Source organism: Zootoca vivipara, chromosome 13 (genome assembly GCF_965207765.1).
Source record: "Zootoca vivipara chromosome 13, rZooViv2.hap1.1, whole genome shotgun sequence".
Taxonomy (NCBI): domain Eukaryota; kingdom Metazoa; phylum Chordata; class Lepidosauria; order Squamata; family Lacertidae; genus Zootoca; species Zootoca vivipara.
This window is the reverse complement of record NC_142596.1, coordinates 10,089,281-10,110,574: the sequence shown is the minus strand read 5'-3', so window position 1 is coordinate 10,110,574 and position 21,294 is coordinate 10,089,281. Positions and strand designations below refer to the sequence as shown.

The window sequence follows — 21,294 nt, the reverse complement described above, 5'->3', positions numbered from 1 at the left end:
GCCATGTCATAACCTTGGCTAATCCCAACTGCAAGAATTGGTATCTGAATTTGCTTATTTTCTACTTCCATTCCCAACCTTCTTTTCTTTTCTCTACTCAACTGCAATGCCTGTATTTTAAAATGTTTTTTCAGCACATGGCAATTTTAGGCTACCATAGTGATCAAGTGATAACAAAATATACTTGAGTAAGTATATTTTAAATAATTAACCTCTTTTTTGTCTTGCCTTAATTATCTTTTTATCTATCATAAAAAATCTCAGAAATTTAGTCTCTCCTCATAGGGAAGGTGCTCCAATTCCTTGATCATTTCAGCTGCTCTTTTTTTTCCAGCGTAGAAGTGTCTTTCCTACTATAACGCAGCTCAAGAACCGCAGGATCAGCAGAAGAGGATAAAAGGGCACACAGGCAGCTATTACAAGAAGAGAAACATGCTGGTACTTCAATCTCCTGTAGTCACAGCAGGCACCTCTATTTTGGGTTGCATGTCGGCTGCTTCAGATGTTCTAATCATTTAAACAGACACATATACATCCTACCACCACTAGGTACTGGCAGTGCGTAGTCAGAAATGGCTGGTAAGCAGTATGTTAAAGGAAGACCTCTGCAGCTCCAGGAGGCAGACAAGACAGCAGAGCTTAGATTGCAGATACATCTTACTTGAATTGCATCAGCTGTTATAGACAAACAGAAAAAGGATGGTAAACAGAAATACAAAAGATTACCTTCATGTCTACAGTGAGGACTCTATACTACAAAAGAACCCAGAAAGGTACCCCAAGGTATGCTCTTTTATATACATAAATCAGATTTAGTATATAAAGGATATCACAACACACATGATTTAAAAATAGTAAGAGCTTTTGGCTCAAGTTTTTATTTTAAACATTACCAAATGCTGATGTTTCAGGAATAGCCAGTACAAAGATAAACCAATAAATTATAGTTGCCAAACTAATCAAACTTCCAACAGAACCAAATCTAGTATGTATGTACACATGTATATGCTAGCACATATGTATGTATGTACACCCCAGGTAGTGTGGTTGCTGACCTTGAGCCGGACAACTTGGAGAGTGAAGTCAAATGGGCCTTAGAAAGCACTGCTAATAACAAGGCCAGTGGAAGTGATGATATTCCAGCTGAACTATTTAAAATTTTAAAAGATGATGCTGTTAAGGTGCTACACCCAATATGCCAGCAAGTTTGGAAAACTCAGCAATGGCCAGAGGATTAGAGAAGATCAGTCTACATCCCAATTCCAAAGAAGGGCAGTGCCAAAGAATGCTCCAACTACCGCACAATTGCGCTCATTTCACACGCTAGCAAGGTTATGCTTAAAATTCTACAAGGCAGGCTTAAGCAGTATGTGGACCGAGAACTCCCAGAAGTGCAAGCTGGATTTCGAAAGGGCAGAGGAACCAGAGACCAAATAGCAAACATGCGCTGGATTATGGAGAAAGCTAGAGAGTTCCAGAAAAACGTCTACTTCTGCTTCATTGACTATGCAAAAGCCTTTGACTGTGTCGACCACAGCAAACTATGGCAAGTTCTTAAAGAAATGGGAGTGCCTGATCACCTCATCTGTCTCCTGAGAAATCTCTATGTGGGACAAGAAGCTACAGTTAGAACTGGATATGGAACAACTGAGTGGTTCAAAATTGGGAAAGGAGTACGACAAGGTTGTATATTGTCTCCCTGCTTATTTAACTTATATGCAGAATTCATCATGCGAAAGGCTGGACTAGATGAATCCCAAGCCGGAATTAAGATTGCCGGAAGAAATATCAACAACCTCAGATATGCAGATGACACAACCTTGATGGCAGAAAGTGAGGAGGAATTAAAGAACCTTTTAATGAGGGTGAAAGAGGAGAGCGCAAAATATGGTCTGAAGCTCAACATCAAAAAAACCAAGATCATGGCCACTGGTCCCATCACCTCCTGGCAAATAGAAGGGGAAGAAATGGAGGCAGTGAGAGATTTCACCTTCTTGGGCTCCTTGATCACTGCAGATGGTGACAGCAGTCACAAAATTAAAAGACGCCTGCTTCTTGGGAGAAAAGCAATGACAAACCTAGACAGCATCTTAAAAAGCAGAGACATCACCTTGCCGACAAAGGTCCATATAGTTAAAGCTATGGTTTTCCCAGTAGTGATGTATGGAAGTGAGAGCTGGACCATAAAGAAGGCTGATCGCCGAAGAATTGATGCTTTTGAATTGTGGTGCTGGAGGAGACTCTTGAGAGTCCCATGGACTGCTAGAAGATCAAACCTATCCATTCTTAAGGAAATCAGCCCTGAGTGCTCCCTGGAAGGATGGATCGTGAAGCTGAGGCTCCAATACTTTGGCCACCTCATGAGAGGAGAGGAATCCTTGGAAAAGACCCTGATGTTGGGAAAGATTGAGGGCACTAGGAGAAGGGGACGTCAGAGGACAAGATGGTTGGACAGTGTTCTCGAAGCTACGAACATGAGTTTAACCAAACTGCGGGAGGCAGTGCAAGACAGGAGTGCCTGGCGTGCTATGGTCCATGGGGTCACGAAGAGTCGGACACGACTAAACAACAACAACAACATGTATGTATGCAAAAGTGATGAACAAAAGCCTCCAAATATACCGGTAGATGCCCTCCACCAGAGGGCCTGCCACACTTGGTGAGCATGGACAGTCCACTATTAGCATTAATATTAACATTATCAACTCTGCACACCGACAAAAGCTGGACAAGCGAATAGTAGTTGCACATAATTCATGACTCAGCAAGGCTGACTTCCTTTAGACCAGGCATTCCGAAACTTCGGCCCTCCAGATGTTTTGGACTACAATTCCCATCTTCCCCGACCACTGGTCCTATTAGCTAGAGATCATGGGAATTGTAGGTCAAAACATCTGGAGGGCTGCAGTTTGGGGGTGCCTATTTTAGACCAAGCATAGAAAAAGTGGTGCTCTCCAGGTGTTCCGGGCCTCCTACTCCCATCATTGCCAGTAATACAGCTAATGGTCAAGCTTGATGGGAGTTGTAGACCAACATCAAGAGAGGTACCACATTGGCAACCCATGCTCTGGATTCTGGACCTACTGAACTCAAGCTGTCTATGGCACTTCTTTTGGCTTAATAATAACAATAAATTTGTATTTATACCCCACCCTCCCCAGTGAGAACCGGGTTCAGGGCGGCTGACATCAATAAAATTACAATAAAATGTAAAAGAAGGAAAAACAATTGATTAAACCATCTATGGCCTTTTAAACGGAGTGAAGGTTATTGTTGTTTGTTACTGTGTTGTGTCTTTTTTTTTGCTTTTCTCTTGTTATCCCTGCAATCCTCTGATGAAGCATGGTATAGAAATTTAATGAAGATGGTGATGATAAATAACTAAATAATCCCACACTAGTTATTGTTTCTGTCAAAAGGATATTATCACACAGCTTTCTACTTCCCAACATATAAGAAAGGTTTCTACAGCCAAATGTCACTCTGAGAAAGGGAAAATCAAAGACAAAGTGTAAATTTGATCACAACAGAACAAGTTGGGTAAGCAGGAAAGGAAGATACCCAACAGGGAAACATTTGTAGTAACTGTCAACCATCTGACCCCATGTGATTGCAACTAACCTTTTCCTTCATGGTTTAATAACTTCTTACTTTTACTGCTGCATCCCTCTTTACTGTGTTACAAGTATTTGTTGCACCTGTTGCAATTTCTCCATGCTCCAGGCTTTGCCTGCTTAGCTATGGCCTACACTGCTCTAATTAGATTGGAATCAGTCTGTCAGAGTTCCATTCCCACTCCCTCAAGACCAGGAACATATTTTAGCTAATAATAAGCTCCACTGAAAATTGACATACAGCATTTACCTTGCTTCATCAAAGCACAACTCCTGAGAAAATCCCCACCTCATTCTGCAACTCTAACCTGAAGGCTGGGACTTGTTTTGGTGCTGGGCACTGGAGGTACTCAGAATGTCTCGCCCACTTACTGACAAAAATAATCCCCTGCCCTTCCTAGAATCATAGAATCATAGAGTTGGAAGAGACCACAAGGGCCATCCAGTCCAACCCCCTGCCAAGCAGGAAACACCATCAAAGCATTTCTGACATATGGCTGTCAAGGCTCTGCTTAAAGACCTCCAAAGAAGTAGACTCCACCACACTCCTTGGCAGCAAATTCCACTGCCAAACAGCTCTTACTGTCAGGAAGTTCTTCCTAATGTTTAGGTGGAATCTTCTTTCTTGTAGTTTGAGGCTGCACAAAAGGCAGAGGATCATTGTGCTCTTCTTTTTATAATTTCAAAGTCACTACCAGAAATCAGAACACAAGGCCATATCATCTTCACACCTCAGACAATACCTAATGAAGTCAGACCAGCCTAGACAAATAGAATGCTGAAAACTTTGTACGCTTTGCTTTTTTATGGCCATGTGAAAATTTTTGCAGCTCATGGGCACTCACAAACATGACTCTTCCTGAGAAACAAGACGGATCCACATTTTAGTTAGTTTCACATTTTGGTTGGTCACACAGATCAAAGAAAAGATTACACTGGCAATTACAGAATGTGCTAGAGACATTGCTTATGGCCAGCCATCAGCTGAACAATTGACTGTGCCAGACTGCTAGCACAGCAAAGAGCCGAAGGGTGAGGGCTGATGATTGAGTACCAGGAAGGTTAATAATCCCTGGTTTTAAGGCCAAGTTTTTTCCTAGCAAGGACTTGTGTGATAGAAGTGTAAGGAGGGATTTGTTAGCTGATAGCTTAACGGATTTAAGAGAAGGATTAGCTATATAGTTTTGGTGCTGGAAGTACTGTGGGGGAAACCTGATAGTGACCTGTGCATTAGTAAAGAAGTTGCAGAAGGTGGACAGTTAAAGGGTATGAGACAGCAGGAAAAGTAGAGTTTGTTTTGCACACAGGAAAGTGCAATGTGCAACAACTGCAAAGATGACCAGCATAGTGCTGGCCAAGTAAGTTTACTGGGCCAACAGGAGTACAAACTTTAAATTACTACACAGTATCTGTTGTAAAGGTAAAGGGACCCCTGACCGTTAAGTCCAGTCGTGGACGACTCTGGGGTTATGCGCTCATCTCGCTTTAGTGGCTGAGGGAGCTGGCGTTTCTCCACAGACAGCTTCTGGGTCATGTGGCCAGCATGACTAAGCTGCTTCTGGTGAACCAGAGCAGTACATGGAAACGCCGTTTACCTGCCTGCCAGAGTGGACCTATTTATCTACTTGCACTTGGACGTGCTTTCAAACTGTTAGGTTGGCAGGAGCAGGGATTCGAACCGCTGACCTTCTAATCGGCAAGCCCTAGGCTCTGTGGTTTAGACCACAGTGACACCCGCGTCCCTTAAGCATCTGTTGAGAGAAGGCAATTTACAGGGTGTGTGTGAAATATTCCCAAACCCTAGGTAATTAAAGCTAAATCTAACATTTTAGAGCATACAAAGAAAATCCTGTGTATACTGAGTTACATTCTATGGAAGAAAGATGGGACTGAGGGAAACAAAAACAGATAAACAGTACTTATTCCAAACCATTAGCCCTGAATGGCACAGAAAAAATTAAAAGCATTAACACAATAGGTTTAAAAATAAACAAAAACATGCTGTATTAAAACGTCAGGCTGGCAGAGGTTCAAGTGCAGAGAAACTTGAAATTAGTTACCTAAGCTACCCCTGTGTCTCTTGAAATACATTCACAAACTCCCAAAGCCTGGTCCATACTTGCTGAACACCAGTACACCAGTACTGATCACATCAATTTTGGGCATGTAAAAACTGCTGTTCACAAAACATCTAAGCTCCATTACCCCAAACAGCTTTGCTGTGTTAAGCAAATCCTTAGCATTATTATTCACTGCTGAACTACTGGTACTTGATCAGTCCATCTTTCTTGCCTTAATTGTTAGCCACCCAGATACTGTACGAAGAAGAGCTGCTGATATTCCTGATGGTAGAGAGTACAGCTTCCAGAGGAAAATTTTCTGCAGTTCTGGAGTTCTAATCAGAGCCCCAGATTTCAATGCCATAGTTGCTACCAAATATCTTTAGACCAGGTTCAATCAGCTGCCCTCCCTTATTGTAACAGGACTTCATCAATGTTCCTTCATCAATGGTTTTCTGTGTGTTTACTTTCACTGCCTACATAAGACACTTCCAACAGAGGATTTCATTAAGGAGTACACCAGGTATCTAAATGAGCAAGTTTATTCTAGTTACAGGTAGGTAGCCGAGTTGGTCTAACGTAGTCAAAAAAAAAGAAAAAAAAGAAGTTGCTCCCCAGGGTGGGTCCATAATAAAAATCGTAATAAAAAATTAAGACATCCTCTGAAAATAAGACACCTTGTGTTTTTTTGAGGGAAAAAAGTTATGACGGTGTCTTAAAAAAGGGGAAACACGATACATTAAGTTACCTAAGTAATGAACTGGTAGCAATAATTTTGTTTGCTCAACCAGTTCATGGTCTGACCATTATCTTCCTCCTTCTCCAAGAGGATACACAATTTGTAAAAACAGAAGCACATAGCATATCATTGAAAGCTTTAAGATTCCAACCAAGAAATAGCAAAAACACAAAACAAACAAATCTTAAAGAGCCACTCTAAACTGGGATTTGAATTTCACTCCAGGAAAAATATGAGCATTTCCCCATGAGTAAGGAACCAACTGTTGAAAGCACCACTGGCCACTTAAGAAGCCCACTGCCAATTATCATAAATCTATCATTAAAGCACCATTGCAGTCCAGTTCCAGTACAGATCAATTTACCTCTAAAAATTCTTGGCACCAGAACAAAATGACCCAACAGCAGCTATTCTAACCTTCTGTGTTCAATGCCAGCTGGCTTTCTGACAGATCTTAAGTGAAAAGTCTGTTCATCCTACTCCCAACACTTCTCTATCATTGAGCTGACAGGTTGGCCCCACACCCCCAAGAATAGTGACTGATCTTTATACAAGGAAGTACTTAAGGCTTTTTCAGATTCAAGTATTAATAATTGGGGGGGGGGGAGGTTTTACACCATAATCATGGGAATGGCAGAACAGAGCAAGTGTTCTGCTTAAGTAAACCCCATGCAAACCTTCTACCCCTGCAGGTTCAGTATTTTAGAATCATATTTCAAGAATCAGTGCAACAGAAAATGTCAGCTATACTATAGCATATCCATGGAGATCCTGTTACACATCTTAGCAATCCAAGTCTCAGGATTCCCAGAGTCGACTACAAAGTTGGTTTGAGTGGAAGAATGAAGCTGTGCCAAGGCAGAAGACACCGTTCCTGCTGCAGGGGTATCTGATCCTGTTTATTCCATTCCAATACACCCTTAATTATGCTACTTGTTTAAGCCACAGGGGAAGGTTATCAGGATAATGCTTAACCCCCCCCCCAAACTCTACACTCAGACTCAAAAACCTCTTGATACTAATGAATAGTAAATATACCACCACCTTCATACTAGCCCACTGCTTTCAAAAAGCACCTTGAGAGTAACATATCTGTGCTTTCCATTTTGGTAACACGGGGAAATTAGCCAAAATGATAGCAGATATTGGCACACAAAATCATCCACACCTGTAAGTAAGTAAGTAAGTAAGTAAGTAAGTAAGTAAGTAAGTAAGTAAGTAAGTAAATAAATAACATAGCACTCCACTGACTGATGGAGTAAGAATGGGAAACCTGCCCCTACTGTGTAAGTATCCCCAGAGCTCAGCATCCAATATGTGCAATCTTGGATAAAGAAGTATCATTTGCAACAAATTTACTAAGAAAAGAGCTCAAGCTCTTAATTCTTCGTTAGAATTCAAGCCCTTATCTCACCAAGATGGAGCAGCCCAGATTCCTGAAGCTAGAGCTGTCTCCCCACCTTGCAAAGCACTGAAGATTAATAGCCACTCCTGAAGGGGCCATAAACACTAAACACATACAGTATATGTTTCCTGTACCTTCAAGTGTTAATACTAAAAAAGAAAGGGTTTTCTGCTAGAAAAATGCTTGACCATATGATAGACACAAGAGTTCTGAAGAAAAGAACATCAAATAGCCTCCAATACCTCCAGACTATTCTCCAGGTCAGCCTGACTCTCCAGAGAAGAGAAAAGACTTTCTTTACTGGCCCACACAACTGCTCTTCTTATTTATGAGTTCAACATCACCACCTCAAAGAGCTGCTTGGCTCCTAGCCTATCCCCTCCCTACGGGATCCTTTCAGACTTCAAAATGGAACTTCCTAAGGTCTTCAACAAGGCAGCTTCTGGTGCAGTTTCTGTCTCTCTATCCAACTGCCTGGCCCTTGCTGAACAACTCCAACCCTTGCTAAATTGCCTTTCACATTCTCCCACACAGAGATTTACTTGGCAGACTGTCTGGAGGAAGGGGGTAACAGCTTAGCTGTACAGGAAGGACCCTGCATTCTGGCTGCAAAAGCAAGTAAAGCCCATGGCATTCAGAACTAGAACATAGAGAGCTCAAACAGAATACATATTTGGAAATAATTTTAATAAGCCTTTTCCCATTCTGCACCCAAGAGGTAAAACACACTTTTCCAATAAAGGGGTTGTTGTTTCTAAGTGCAGAGATGCAGGAGAGAGACGAGAGTCTGTGCTGAAATATTAGAAAGACCCTTTTTTGCACTAACACATATGGAGGCATACACACTTCACTGGAAACTCATTGCAACACACACCTTGTGAGGATGTTTGCCACCTAAGGAAGCCTTACTTGTGAAAAGAAGTTCTGTTTTAAAAAGGCAGCTAGTTCATTCCAAAGAAAAAGAAAAAAACAACAACCCCAAAACACTTCCATCTGTTCAGCAGATGTAAGAGGATGATCCACTGAACAAAGAATAGTAGAAGCTAACCATGTGGTGTACGGTTAAAGCAAGTTGCTGCTATCATTCAAATCCACAGGCCATGCAGCTTTTGTCATTAAATGGATAGTCAAATTAAAAAGTAAAACCTCTTCAATTTCAAAATTCAAAGGCCTCACTAAACACCAATTGCTTCACATGAAGAAGTATCTATTCAACCTTGCCCTCCCACCGCCCAAACACAGTCACACACAGGAATTATTAATTTATCAGTTTAAAAAAATATTTCTCCTGTGGTTGCTGTCAAGGTTTGGAGATGGTTAATGACAGTATTTTCCAGTTTCTCAGAAATCACCTAGTTTTCAAGTCCAGAATGAGAACAGGGAAGGAACTTAGTTTTAGCAAGTTATAGCTGTTAAAATGAAAATAAATAGGTCTTTATAAGACCCCTGTGCTGAATGCAGAAGAAAAAGAAAGGCTGGGCAACAAGACACAGAAAGGACAGGAAATGATTAAGCTGAGATTTGAGAATGGAAGAAAATATACCCTATCATAGGCTTAAAAACAGTTTTAAAGCGTTGCTAATTTCTAGGATTTGCAGATTCTGACAATTCTGAACACAGCATTGTATGTACTACACTGTGTATGTTGCCCTACACTCCTAGCTAGTGTATGATTGAATGAAAACAGAATGTTGAACACACCATCCCTAGCTAGGTGTTCAGCACATGCTTTGCATGTGTAAAGGTCAAGGTAAAGGGACCCCTGACCATTAGGTCCAGTCGCAGACGACTCTGGGGTTGCGGCACTCATCTTGCTTTACTGGCTAAGGGAGCCAGCGCACAGCTTCTGGGTTATGTGGCCAGCATGACTAAGCCGCTTCTGGCAAACCAGAGCAGTGCATGGAAACACTGTTTACCTTCCCGCTGGAGCGGTACCTATTTATCTACTTGCACTTTGATGTGCTTTTGAACTGCTAGGTTGGCAGGAGCAGGGACCGAGCAACGGGAGCTCACCCCGTTGCGGGGATTCAAACCGCTGAGCTGCTCATCGGCAAGCCCTAGGTGTAAAGGGTCCCAAATTCAATCCACATCATTACTAATTGTATAATGAGAACATATAGATTACATAAATAATATAAATTCATTCCCATATGTCCAATTCATATTTATATGCAGGCTAATGGTGATCCAAACCCTCATAGCAGCATACAATAAAATTACACAAAAGGTGCATTAAAAATGCATATGTACTCATAATGAATCCATATGGCTGCAGATATCATATACATTATACCAACACAAACAGAACTTACTTTCAAACAGATATGTTCAGGACTGGGTCTTCTAGATTTAAATGGACACAAGCACACTCATCATCTTCAGGATGTGCTCATTCATCGCCTCCTCATTTAGCCACCTATGCATGTAAAAGGATGGGCTATATGGTTCAGAAGGTGAACACACTAATTATGTCTTCACTGAAAATCTAGCACTGCTATCTTACACAGCTTACCTGCTACTTTTTCTTCTGCAAAGCATGTTTAACTGGCACATAATTAATATCTGATTTCACTGCATGCTTCTGTTTACTCATTAGCGATCCAGATACTGGCCTTTCATTCCTTCAGCTGAAAAATGAAGCTTCATTTCAGATACATCACAACCAAATCCATCACTGATTCTGGCACAAAATGAGCAGTGTTGTACGGTAATATCAAAACCTAGTGCTACTGGTAAAACTCCGCAGAAAGAATATAGTTGGTCAAGGGAGGTTGAAAGCCTCCGCCCTAACCAGATAGGACACGTAGCCTGCAAAAAAGAGTCTCCAGCCAACACTGGATTAAGCAGGAAACAATAGGAGATTCCTCACATAAGAGAATAGGAGATTCACCACATCATGAGTGGCATGTTCAAAGCTTAATGACAATGAGCAAAAATGTGACCTATAATGTAGTTCAATAGCTATTAAAGGCACACACACCACTATGAACGTTGCATGCTACACAGAAAACCCTTCAAGAGTTTCACAATTGTTGCTCAGTGTCTTCAGACTAAATGGCATGCATATATTTGTGCCATCATTGAGTTCCATTCATCTTGGTATCTACTCTCTATTCTAAGGGATAGGGAAAGAAAACTTTACACAGATGGTACCATTCTATTTCAATCACCCTTTCACAATTCTAATTACACACTAGCAACTCAAATTTTCAGGGACGGGAAAAGTGAAACCAAAATAAATTGGAGGACTCACAGTGGGTAAAATGCCTAATGGCTTGGGTTGTTTGTTTGTTTATTTGTTTGTTTTTGTTTGCTTGCTTTACATGACTGACATAGGTCCTGTCCAACACTAGTAGCTGGGGTGGGGATTGTTTACCACTTTCAAATATCAACCTGGAGTTAGTGGACATTGGCCTTCTTCATCTATATCTGTGTTAGCTAGCTGGAAGACTCATAACAAACAATTATGTTCTCCTTAAGTGTGATCTCCAGTCTCTGTTTTTGGTATTAGTAGGAATCCACTACTTACAACATCCAAGAGCGCTTATAATTCACAGGTGCTTTATAATTAAACCAAGGCTGAATATTTGTTTGTTTGCTTGCTTGCTTCCTGCCCTTCACCCTACGGAAAATTATTTTAACACACTACATATGAAGCTGCTTCAGAAAAGAATTGGGAACTTCAGCTGGTACAAAATGCAGTGGCTATATATTTGATCAGAACCAGGTTTTTGGAACAGGCAAAACATCTTTGTTAAAGGCTTCCAGTCAACTTCTGGGTACAATTCAGAGTGAAGGTTACTATCTTTAAATCCTAACTGACTTAAGAACAGAATACTTAGACCTTTCCCTTCACACAAGCCCTTTCACCCACTCAGTTCAGCTGAAGGTGTTTTTATATGCCTCCTGCCACCATCTTAAGTACTGCTGGTGTACATACAACCTTTTCCATTGTAACATCTAGGCTGTGGCCTGCTAAAAAAAATCTATCTGGCCATTGTTGATGGTGTTCAATAGCAAAGCCTTCTTTTGTTCCGGCAGGCATTTGGGCAGGCGAACATCGGCATTTATTATGCCTAATTCCACTACTGATTTTTATTTTATTTGCTACATCTGGTTTGTTTTTATGTTTGCTTAATTTTTAATTGATCGTTTCAAAGTTTAATGTAAGCAGTCTTGGGAGTTTCATTCTGAAATGGAAAGTCAGGATACAAGATGTACCGTAATAACAAACAATATTAAAAAGAAAAATAGGTTGGCGAAATGAATGAATGAATGAATGAATACTGCATGGGGCATGTGAAAAGCAACATTTTCTTATCTGTAAATTTTCATTCAATGAGGTGGCATGGGGAAGGAAAGAACCTGGAAAGAAATGCAAATTTAAAGTGCACCTGCAATTAATGATCCTGGGACTTCTTATAATTTGGACTTTTAAAAAATGACATGAACATATTACAAAATTTTAACACACAAATACATTTCCACAAATATATTATAAAAAACATGGGACACTACTGCATTGTGGGGTGATGGGAAACGCAGGAGTGATTCAGTTAGTGGGTCAGGGGAAGTCAAAAGCTTATAAAGAGATATGTCCCACTGGGACTGGGAAGGGCAGTTCAGAGGGCATGCATTCAAGATCACATCCAGTGGAATGTAAGGGCAAGAGAAGGTTGCATCATAGTTTTAATTAGCTGTTTTCTGCTCTTGTTCCCCCCAGGAACTTGTATTTGTGGGCACAGTTTGGTTTTGAGAACATTGCTTTTTGAGACTACACTGGTACCGGTAGGTTAATGACTTTGACATTCAAGGTTCTGGCTTTAACCTTTAAAGCCCTTCACTGCTTGGGAACCAGGTATCTTAAGTATCACCCTCTCTAATATTAAGACATTTTTATTCTTTGGGGTATTTTAATGGCTTGTATTTTAAGCACTGGAAGGCTGCTATATTTTAAACACTCTGCTTTATCAGTATTTTAATTGTATGTCTTTCTGGATTAAATTTGCATTGCACACTTATCTCTGGATAAGTATGAAGGAAAATACTGCCAGGATTAAGACAAGGTAGGATGTAAAATACACACACACCAAGCCAAAATGCCACACATATTTATGAACAATTTTCAAGCCAGAGACCCCAAATCCCCAGTAGATGAAATCCAAGGCCAATGTTTTGTTATATTCAGTGGTACTGCTTTTGATGGGAGACTGTTCCATCAATCTGTGATCATGAAAAATAATGCCAGAAATCAAAGTTCCCTACAAGAACAACATAGCACCCCTCTTGTTTAGATGAAAATTCTTGTGCTGTGCCCTTGCTATTATCTCCCTGGCCAGCATCCCAGTAGCTTGCCAGAGTGTCTCAGCTGCACCAGTTAGCTCCTACGATTTCTCTGCTTTTGCTGTCAATCCAAGTAATGGCCCACTTCCCAGACATGGGTAAAGGCACCAATTTTCCACTTCCATCTGCTGACATATCAAACCCTTCTTCAAAATCACCTGTACTGTCATGCAACTTGAAAAGCAGAACAAAAGTCATCTGTTTTAATGGCTGCCAGGAGTCTCTAGATGCCATCAATGCAACATCTGCAGGGGCATACTAATGCAAGAGGCAAATGAGCACAGAACCACAGTAGCAAATATGGAAGACACCCAAAGGACAAGTGATGCTATTTCTATAGAAATACCAACAGAAAGATCTTAAGGTACCTTCAAACTAAATTGCATCATAAGTTATAGGAAGAACAACAGAAATTCACAATGCGGGGGTGTGAAGTTCCACCTGAATCAGCTCCACAATTTTGTACAAAATTGCACACATAGTGCCTCAATTTACGCATCACATTAAACCAGTTAAAAATAGGCTATGGTTTAAACATGAATGCTTAGGGTGCTGTTGCACAAGGCTGAAAAGTTCTCTCTGCTCCTCCCTAGTGCTGCCAGGAAGCAAGCCTTTGACGTCCAAACCTGGGCTTGTGGCCTGCTTTTCTTCAAACAAACCACAAGTGGTAAATAAGGTTTGCCCTTCACTTACTGATAGTGGTTTGCTTGATGGTAAAGAAACCACAAACCCAGGTGCAGACTTTACAATATGCCAGAATCTGGCTTGGTGCCTGGCACTATGAACAGTTTAGGAGCAGAGTATACTCTTCAGTACCATGCACCAAAACACGCATATTCACATAAAAGCATAGTGTTTTTAACACTATGCAAGTGAATCCCACTCTCCTTCTACCCAGAACAAATTTGTAAATATTTGGTGTAGGATCCCAATAACTTGCTTTGGAGATTAGAAATGTATTTGGCTCCAACTTGTCATTTGTGACAAATAGGTATGGTTTTGGTCTCCTTTCAAAATACAGGTTGTATAATGAGGTAGAATTTAGAACTTCCATCTTCCATTCCTAAACTCCTGGCCAGAAACAGCTTAGAGCAGAAGGAAGCTGCACTTTATATGTTCCCTAACACGTACCGGTAACTGGCACATTGAGGCTACACTGAGAGAAGATTGCAAAAAGAAGCTCAACCATGCATAACCTAGCAAATCATTATGGGGGAAGCCTGTGAAGTGATGATCCTGCACTACCCACCTCTTGCAAGATGGAGCTTTTATGGGGTGGCCTGTCAATGAGGCGAGGTAAAGCCATTTGTCTCAGGTGGCTGCTGCCAGCCTGCCCAGGCTTCCCACTTGCTATGGTTGTCCTCACTGCTCCCACTGCCTGGGTTTGCTTGCTTGCTTGCAATGGGGGAACCACGTTACTTAACCTAGGGAGAAGCTATTGTATCAGTGTCAATGTTTGCTCCCCTTGCACTCGTCCTAGAATAGTTCAGCCCACACTTTCGACTCCCTTCACTTCCCAGGCAGACCAGCGTACCAATGGGCGGCTGGAAGGGGTGAAGGGAAAGGAAGGGAGCGATGACTGCCTGTTGTGCTGATTATACTTGGCATGCCTAGCATGCCCTCTTCTCCAAGAAGCACCAGCATATCCCCTCTGGTTGGGTAGGCAGCTTGTCTGATGGCAGCCTGTTCCCTGCGTGGTGGCATGGCCCCCTGGATTCTTGACACAATCGAATCCAGCTCTTCCTCTTCTCCTCCTTTCCCTTTTTCTTCCATTCTTCCCCTCTTTGCCAGGAGGGAGCAGGCCAGTGCCTGAATCTAAGGGAGGGCATCGTCGTGTGGGTGGGAGTGGTGTCTGGCCATTTTGCCAACATCAGCAAAACATCCTGGGCCTGCCTTGGAGCTTTTAGAACTCTGAAAACTGGATGGGGCTGTTAGGAGATGTGGCTTTTTAGAACCTTGCTACCGAGGTTACACTTACTCAAGTCTCAATAAACATGGAATTTTTCTTTTTAAAAACCTCATTTTAAAAGCTCAAAAGCTTTGTTATTTTAGAAATTAGGTTCTACAGATTCACCTTGAAGAAAATTAGTTCTAGTTCTTGGCAGCAAGTAAGTGGAATTCACCAGAAGGACCAACGTTCTTGGGGGATTGGATAAATTCATCTCCATGGAAAACAGTAACACGTACAGCAGGGGTGGCCAGCTCCCAAGAGACTGCAATCTGCTCACAGAGTTAAAAACTGGCAGTGATCAGGGGGTTCAGCTCAAAGTTGTTGAGCTTCTTTGGGGGGAGCCTATGATCTACCTGTGATCTACCGCAGTTGTCCAGTGATCTGCCTGTGACGTACAGAATAGGACTGACCATTCATATTTATTTTGCCAACCATTACCAATATCAACTCCCCATTGCTGCACAAGAAAACATGCATAGGACTGAGATAGAGGCCAGTGGAAACAAATCACCTATTCTTAAAGAGACATCTCCATGTTTCACTTGCTGCAATGGTTTCTGCCTTAAGACAAAATTATCTCCCTGTGCTTATGCATTCTGCTCCAAGTGCTTAGCTCTAATTCCTGACTAGTAGAAATGACCAGAAGCAGAGCCCTTCTGAGAAGACAATAATCAGGCATTACTTAACAGTTCTGCAGCCTGGTTTGGACACAATACTAATTTAGCATTGGCTTCAGGTGTCTTCTCCCCACCTCCTCCTCAACCATGAAGAAACAGAAGTAGTTGCTTCCATTATCCACTGGCCACAGTTTTAACTAAAGTGTATACAAGCAGGTCAGGAATCACAAAGCATGGGTTGGAGCTGGCTTGTTCAGGCAAGACACTGTTTAAACCAGCCAGATACAGTTCATCATTGTCATCTGGTGGGCATAATTCCCTTAAGCCCCAAGACAGCATGGGCTATAGGAATTGTAGTCCAGCAAGATCTGGAAGGCACCACACTATTTGTGGCTTAAACTTACCAGTTTTGTATGCTTTCAAACTGCTATGTCGGCAGTAGATAAATAGGTACAACTGTGACAGGAAGGTAAATGGCATTTCCGTGCACCAAAAGTGGTTTAGTCATGCTGGCCACATGACTCAGAAAAACTGTCTGCGGACAAACACCAGCTCCCTCGGCCTAAAAGCAGAGATGAGCACTACACCCCATAGTCAAATTCAATTGGACTTAACCATCCAGGGGTCCTTTATCTTTATCTACCAGTTTGGACAGAAAGGCAAACTGAGATTAGTTGAAAAGAAAAGCAAATTCTTCCAGCTTCGTCCTTGTGGCCACACCAGAGGAAGAGGGAGGTGGGAGTGCATTAAGTCCTTCCTTGACAGTTATTAGTCTCACTCAGAAAGTAAAAAGCCTCATTTTGAGCACACCAAGTCTAATTCATAAGAAAAAATGTTGGAAATACACAAACAACATGTATACTGCATCCAGTCCAAACGTCTGTACCACATTTGCTTTTTGGCCTCAGGAACATGGAAATGTAAAACAGCAAGTAACAAAACAGGATGGAAAATAAGGGAGTGCTGTGCTTGGCTGTTCTAATGACAGCCAAATGTCTACCATGAATTTCTCCAAACCATGCTGAAGTATTAAAAGGCAGGAAAAGGAAATTCTTAATTCTTAATCCTGGAATTTTGCACTTTTGACTTAACTTGCTGCCCCCTGTAGCTAAGTCAGGCCTACACACATTAATTCCCAGCAGCTTGAGATCAGTGTCACACCATAGGAAAATAGCTTCCCTGCTGCTAGGGATACAAACATGAAGGAGTTCAATGACTGTTTAGAATAGAACTCTGTATCACTCAGACCCAGAAATACATTTGACCTCTCAGTAGAATTTGCATCATTAAGTAAAATAAAGGAATGAGGCTGACTGTGGAAAAAGAATATGAATGCATTCCTATGGGAAACCGCGATTCACAAGACGAATTTTTCACAAAACAAATTTGTCTTGCGAGTCACCATCAGATCGCAATACGCAATCGTCTTGCGAAAAATTAATCTTGCAGGGCATTTGTCTTGCGAGGTACCACTGTATGGAGTTCAAACTGGTTTGGGACAATATATCCCCCAGCCCTAACACACATCATCAATAAAAAGAACAGACTGGAATTTCTACGTACATTCTGAGTTAATCATTATTAAGATGGTTACTCCTGGGGCCCCCCTTCCTCATTATGTGCCTCTTTCTAATGCAGGGATAACCAATGTGATGTCTTCTGTATGTTGTTAGACCCCCATCAGCCCTAACAAGCTCCCAGGGAAAGGAGAAGGGGGATGTTTATAGGCACATGTGATTTTGCTTGCCCAGTCCTGGAGGGCACCATGTTGGCTACCACTGTTCTAATATATTGTGAGCACGCACAAATCTGCTAGTGTGAAGACTGGGATACTAGCTCCAAAAGCAGAACTATCTGGAAGAGAAAGGAGCTGGCAGTAGATGCACTGGATTTTTTAAAAAAACAGAAAATATGTTAAAATGGTTGCCATTCATAGATCAATACTGCCAGCACCTTCTACTCACAGAACAGGCACATCAGAAGAAAGCAGCTATTTGCCTCAGCTCATTTAGCAATCAAAGTCACATGTGCCAACATACACAATGTCAAAATCTAATAGTACTGGTTTAAGCATGGAAGTCCAATTTCCTCCTTTGTAACTCTTGACATCTTGGCCATATACCATGTTCTTGCCTGGTTTCTGCAACAGAAGACTTTGTACTGTAGGCCAGTGGATGATAAGGAAATGAACATTCTACTTTGCAAGTCCTCCAAAGGCAACTGTGTCATGAGCTTATTCATGCATATCTCACGAGTGGAAAACCACTGGGGGGAAAGACACAAATGAATGGCAGCAGCTGGAAAGCTCTAATACCAAAGAACACTTTCCAGTGCCTGACAGAAACCCTTAGTCTCGGCTGCTTAGACTGGATTGACCAAGCAGGTAAAGTAAAGGGACCCCTGACCATTAGGTCCAGTCATGACCGACTCTGGGGTTGCAGCGCTCATCTCGCGTTACTGGCCGAGGGAGCCCGCGTACAGCTTCCAGGTCATGTGGCCAGCATGTCAAAGCCGCATCTGGCGAACCAGAGCAACACACGGAAACAGCATTTACCTTCCCGCTGTAGCGGTACCTATTTATCTCCTTGCACTTTTGACGTGCTTTCGAACTGCTAGGTTGGCAGGAGCAAGGACCGAACAACGGGAGCTCAGACCTTATGAACAGCAAGCCCTAGGCCAGGGGTAAACAACCTAAGGCCGGTGGGCCAGATGCGGCCCAATTGTCTTCTCAATCTGGCCCACGGACGGTCCGGGAATTGGTGTGTTTTTACATGAGTAGAATGTGTCCTTTTATTTAAAATGCATCTCTGGGTTATTTATGGCGCATAGGAATTCGTTCATTCCCCCCCCCCAAATATAGTCCAGCCCACCACATGGTCTGAGGGACGGTGGACCGGCCCACGGCTGAAAAAGGTTGCTGACCCCTGCCCTAAGCTCTGTGGTTTAACCCACAGCGCCACCCGTGTCCCAAGCAGGTACCATAACCTAAAATAAACAATATACACAGCAACATAGTACTTCCTCTTTGGGGAGGAAGGCCAGTTTAGAAATTTAATAAATATATAAAACATATGAAAGCGTCTAATAGCCATGAATAAAATTCACTTCAGCAGGGCTGGAGAACCTGCAGCCTGCCAGATCCTACTGGACTACAAGTCCCATCACCCCTGAACACTGACCATGCTGGCTAGGGCTGAGGGAAACAGAGTCCAACCACATCTCAAGGGCTACAAATTATTCACCCCTGCCCTAAACATATCTTATTGGGCATTGCTATGTTTCATACACACGTAGTGGCTCTTACCCCCCCCCCCCAAAAAAAAGTCATAAAAACAAGTATAAGTAATTTTTCTTTGAGTTTTTTGTACAAGCTCATGCATTACATAAGGGCACAATCTGTCTTCAATCCAAGCCCCCTTCTTACCACTTCACAAATGCCAAGCACCCTAGAAACAAGTAGTTGCCCTAAGGTTTGAATACTGAGAGGCAATAACACATGCGAACTTGCTTGGAATCTGAGGGTTTCATGTCATAACCCTATGTGTGGAAACACTCTGCTGGCCTGACAAACAACTTTCTTTGCAACTTTGGCCACTCCTACAGATGCCATTCATTAGCTACTACATGCCATTTGTTACCACCTTACCTCATCTGAGTAGTAACTGCTCTCCAATAATAACCTAACCAACAAAATGCACTGCCAAAATGTGCTGCCATTCCTCTGGGACAGGGACTAGACAACACCATTGCAACTGCACTTACGGCTCTCCATTTTCCGGGTCTTAGCCCTTCAATGTAGATGATAAAGAACCACAAGCGCATGCTGTATTCGCTCAATCAAGGGCAATGTTATGGTGGTTGGGAATGCCAACATGTCCTCACCATTAAGGCGAGGATAAAAAGGAAGTATGAAGAATATGTCCTTTAATACCAACTGCTCTCAATATCTGACTATTATTTGCTGGCTACCAACACAGCAGCCAGTAGGAGTTGGCACATTTGATCCTGATGATACCTTTACAATCATGGAAACCGCCTGGCATTCCTTAATGGAAGGCAGCAGGAAGACAAGCATGTACCTTGGGCTGTTGACAATGCTCCTGCTCTAACTGCCTCAGTCCCTTGCTAGGAGAGAGGGGATGACAGCTGAGGGAAATGACTTTGACAGAGATATCATACCTGCTGACCCACCTAAAGGTGAAAAGAAGATAGAAGGCTCATGGTGTTACTTAACTTGGCTTTCTCTCATTCAGAGTTGCTTCTGCCAAAATGTCTCATCTCTTACGTTTTCATAAATACCATATATTCCATGCCACATAGAATATGAAGTGGAGCTAGCAGTTAAAGGTAAAGGGACCCCTGACCATTAGGTCCAGTCGTGACCGACTCTGGGGTTGCGGCGATCATCTTGCGTTATTGGCCGAGGGAGCCGTACAGCAGTTAGTTACCTCCTCACAAATTGCCTGCAATGCTGAACTGCTATTTCCTTACAACTACCGTGTTTCTCCGAAAATAAGACAGTGTCTTATATTTATTTTTCCTCAAAAAACCACACTATGGCTTATTTTTAGGGGATGTCTTATTTTTCCCCTCCTCCTGCCGCAGCTGGCGTTGCTGCTGTGTCTATCACTATGTCTTATTTTCAGGGTATGGCTTATATTCCTTGAATACTTAAAAATCCTGCTATGGCTTATTTTATGGCTACGTCTTATTTTTGGAGAAACAGGGTATTTGATATTTCCCAATAGCTTTCTATATCCAAACTTTCTGCCAACCTAGCAGTTTTCACATCAGTAGATGAATCGGTACCGCTGTGAATGGTGTTTCCATGTACTCTGGCTTCCGTCACAGTGTTCTGTTGTGCCAGAAGCGGTTTAGTCATGCTGGCCAGATGACCCTGCAAGCTGTCTGTGGACAAACACCAGCTGCCTCAGCCTGAAGCGAGATGAGAGCCACACCCCATCTTCACCTTTGACTGGACTTAACTATCCAGGGGTCCTCTACCTTTACCATTTTATATCCAATTTGTTCTATAAAGAGACTCAGAAGCAGTCAAGTGAATAATGCAAAGGCAGTCAGGAAGTCTGAAAGTTTTTGTTTATTGTGTTTTGTAAAGGAATTTTTAAAAAAATGTAGGAGGAGGAGAGTCAAGAGAGGACATACATGCTTTCTATTTCTACCACCCCTTTCAAGGCCTCAGTAGTGGACAGTATCAGTCTCCTAACCCAGGGGGCCAGCATTAAGGTCTCTGTAACATGGATACCTTTCTTTGTAATATGTTCAACTAGTTCTTTCATCTGACCAGGACCTCGTATGGGACAACTACATTAATAGCAGGAGAACAAATCTATGAAGTTTGCATGATTCCCAACCATAATGATACAACTCCATTCAGGATTTGGAGGCTACACTAAATCATCATCTTAAGCAATTCCAGCTATTCTGCAAGCTGACACATACCTAACTTGTTCACAGAAATAACTACAGGCACACATTAATGCAGTGAAGCTGTGGGAATTGAGAATAGTTTGGGCTTAGGTTGGTAGAATATAAAAATCTGATATA

At 42.1% G+C, this 21,294-nt stretch overlaps 1 protein-coding gene and 1 long non-coding RNA gene across 8 annotated transcripts in view; both read right to left on the bottom strand.

The window, feature by feature from the left end:
• Nucleotides 1-21,294, bottom strand: part of ZNF609 (zinc finger protein 609) — a 104,267-nt gene that overhangs the window by 48,233 nt on the left and 34,740 nt on the right. The gene's annotated exons all lie outside the window — the stretch shown is intronic.
• Nucleotides 539-10,447, bottom strand: LOC148683628 (uncharacterized). Its single transcript, XR_015946920.1, has 3 exons — nt 10,331-10,447; nt 10,131-10,234; nt 539-675 (listed from the first exon to the last, which is right to left on the bottom strand). It is a non-coding gene; the product is annotated as an uncharacterized LOC148683628 (long non-coding RNA).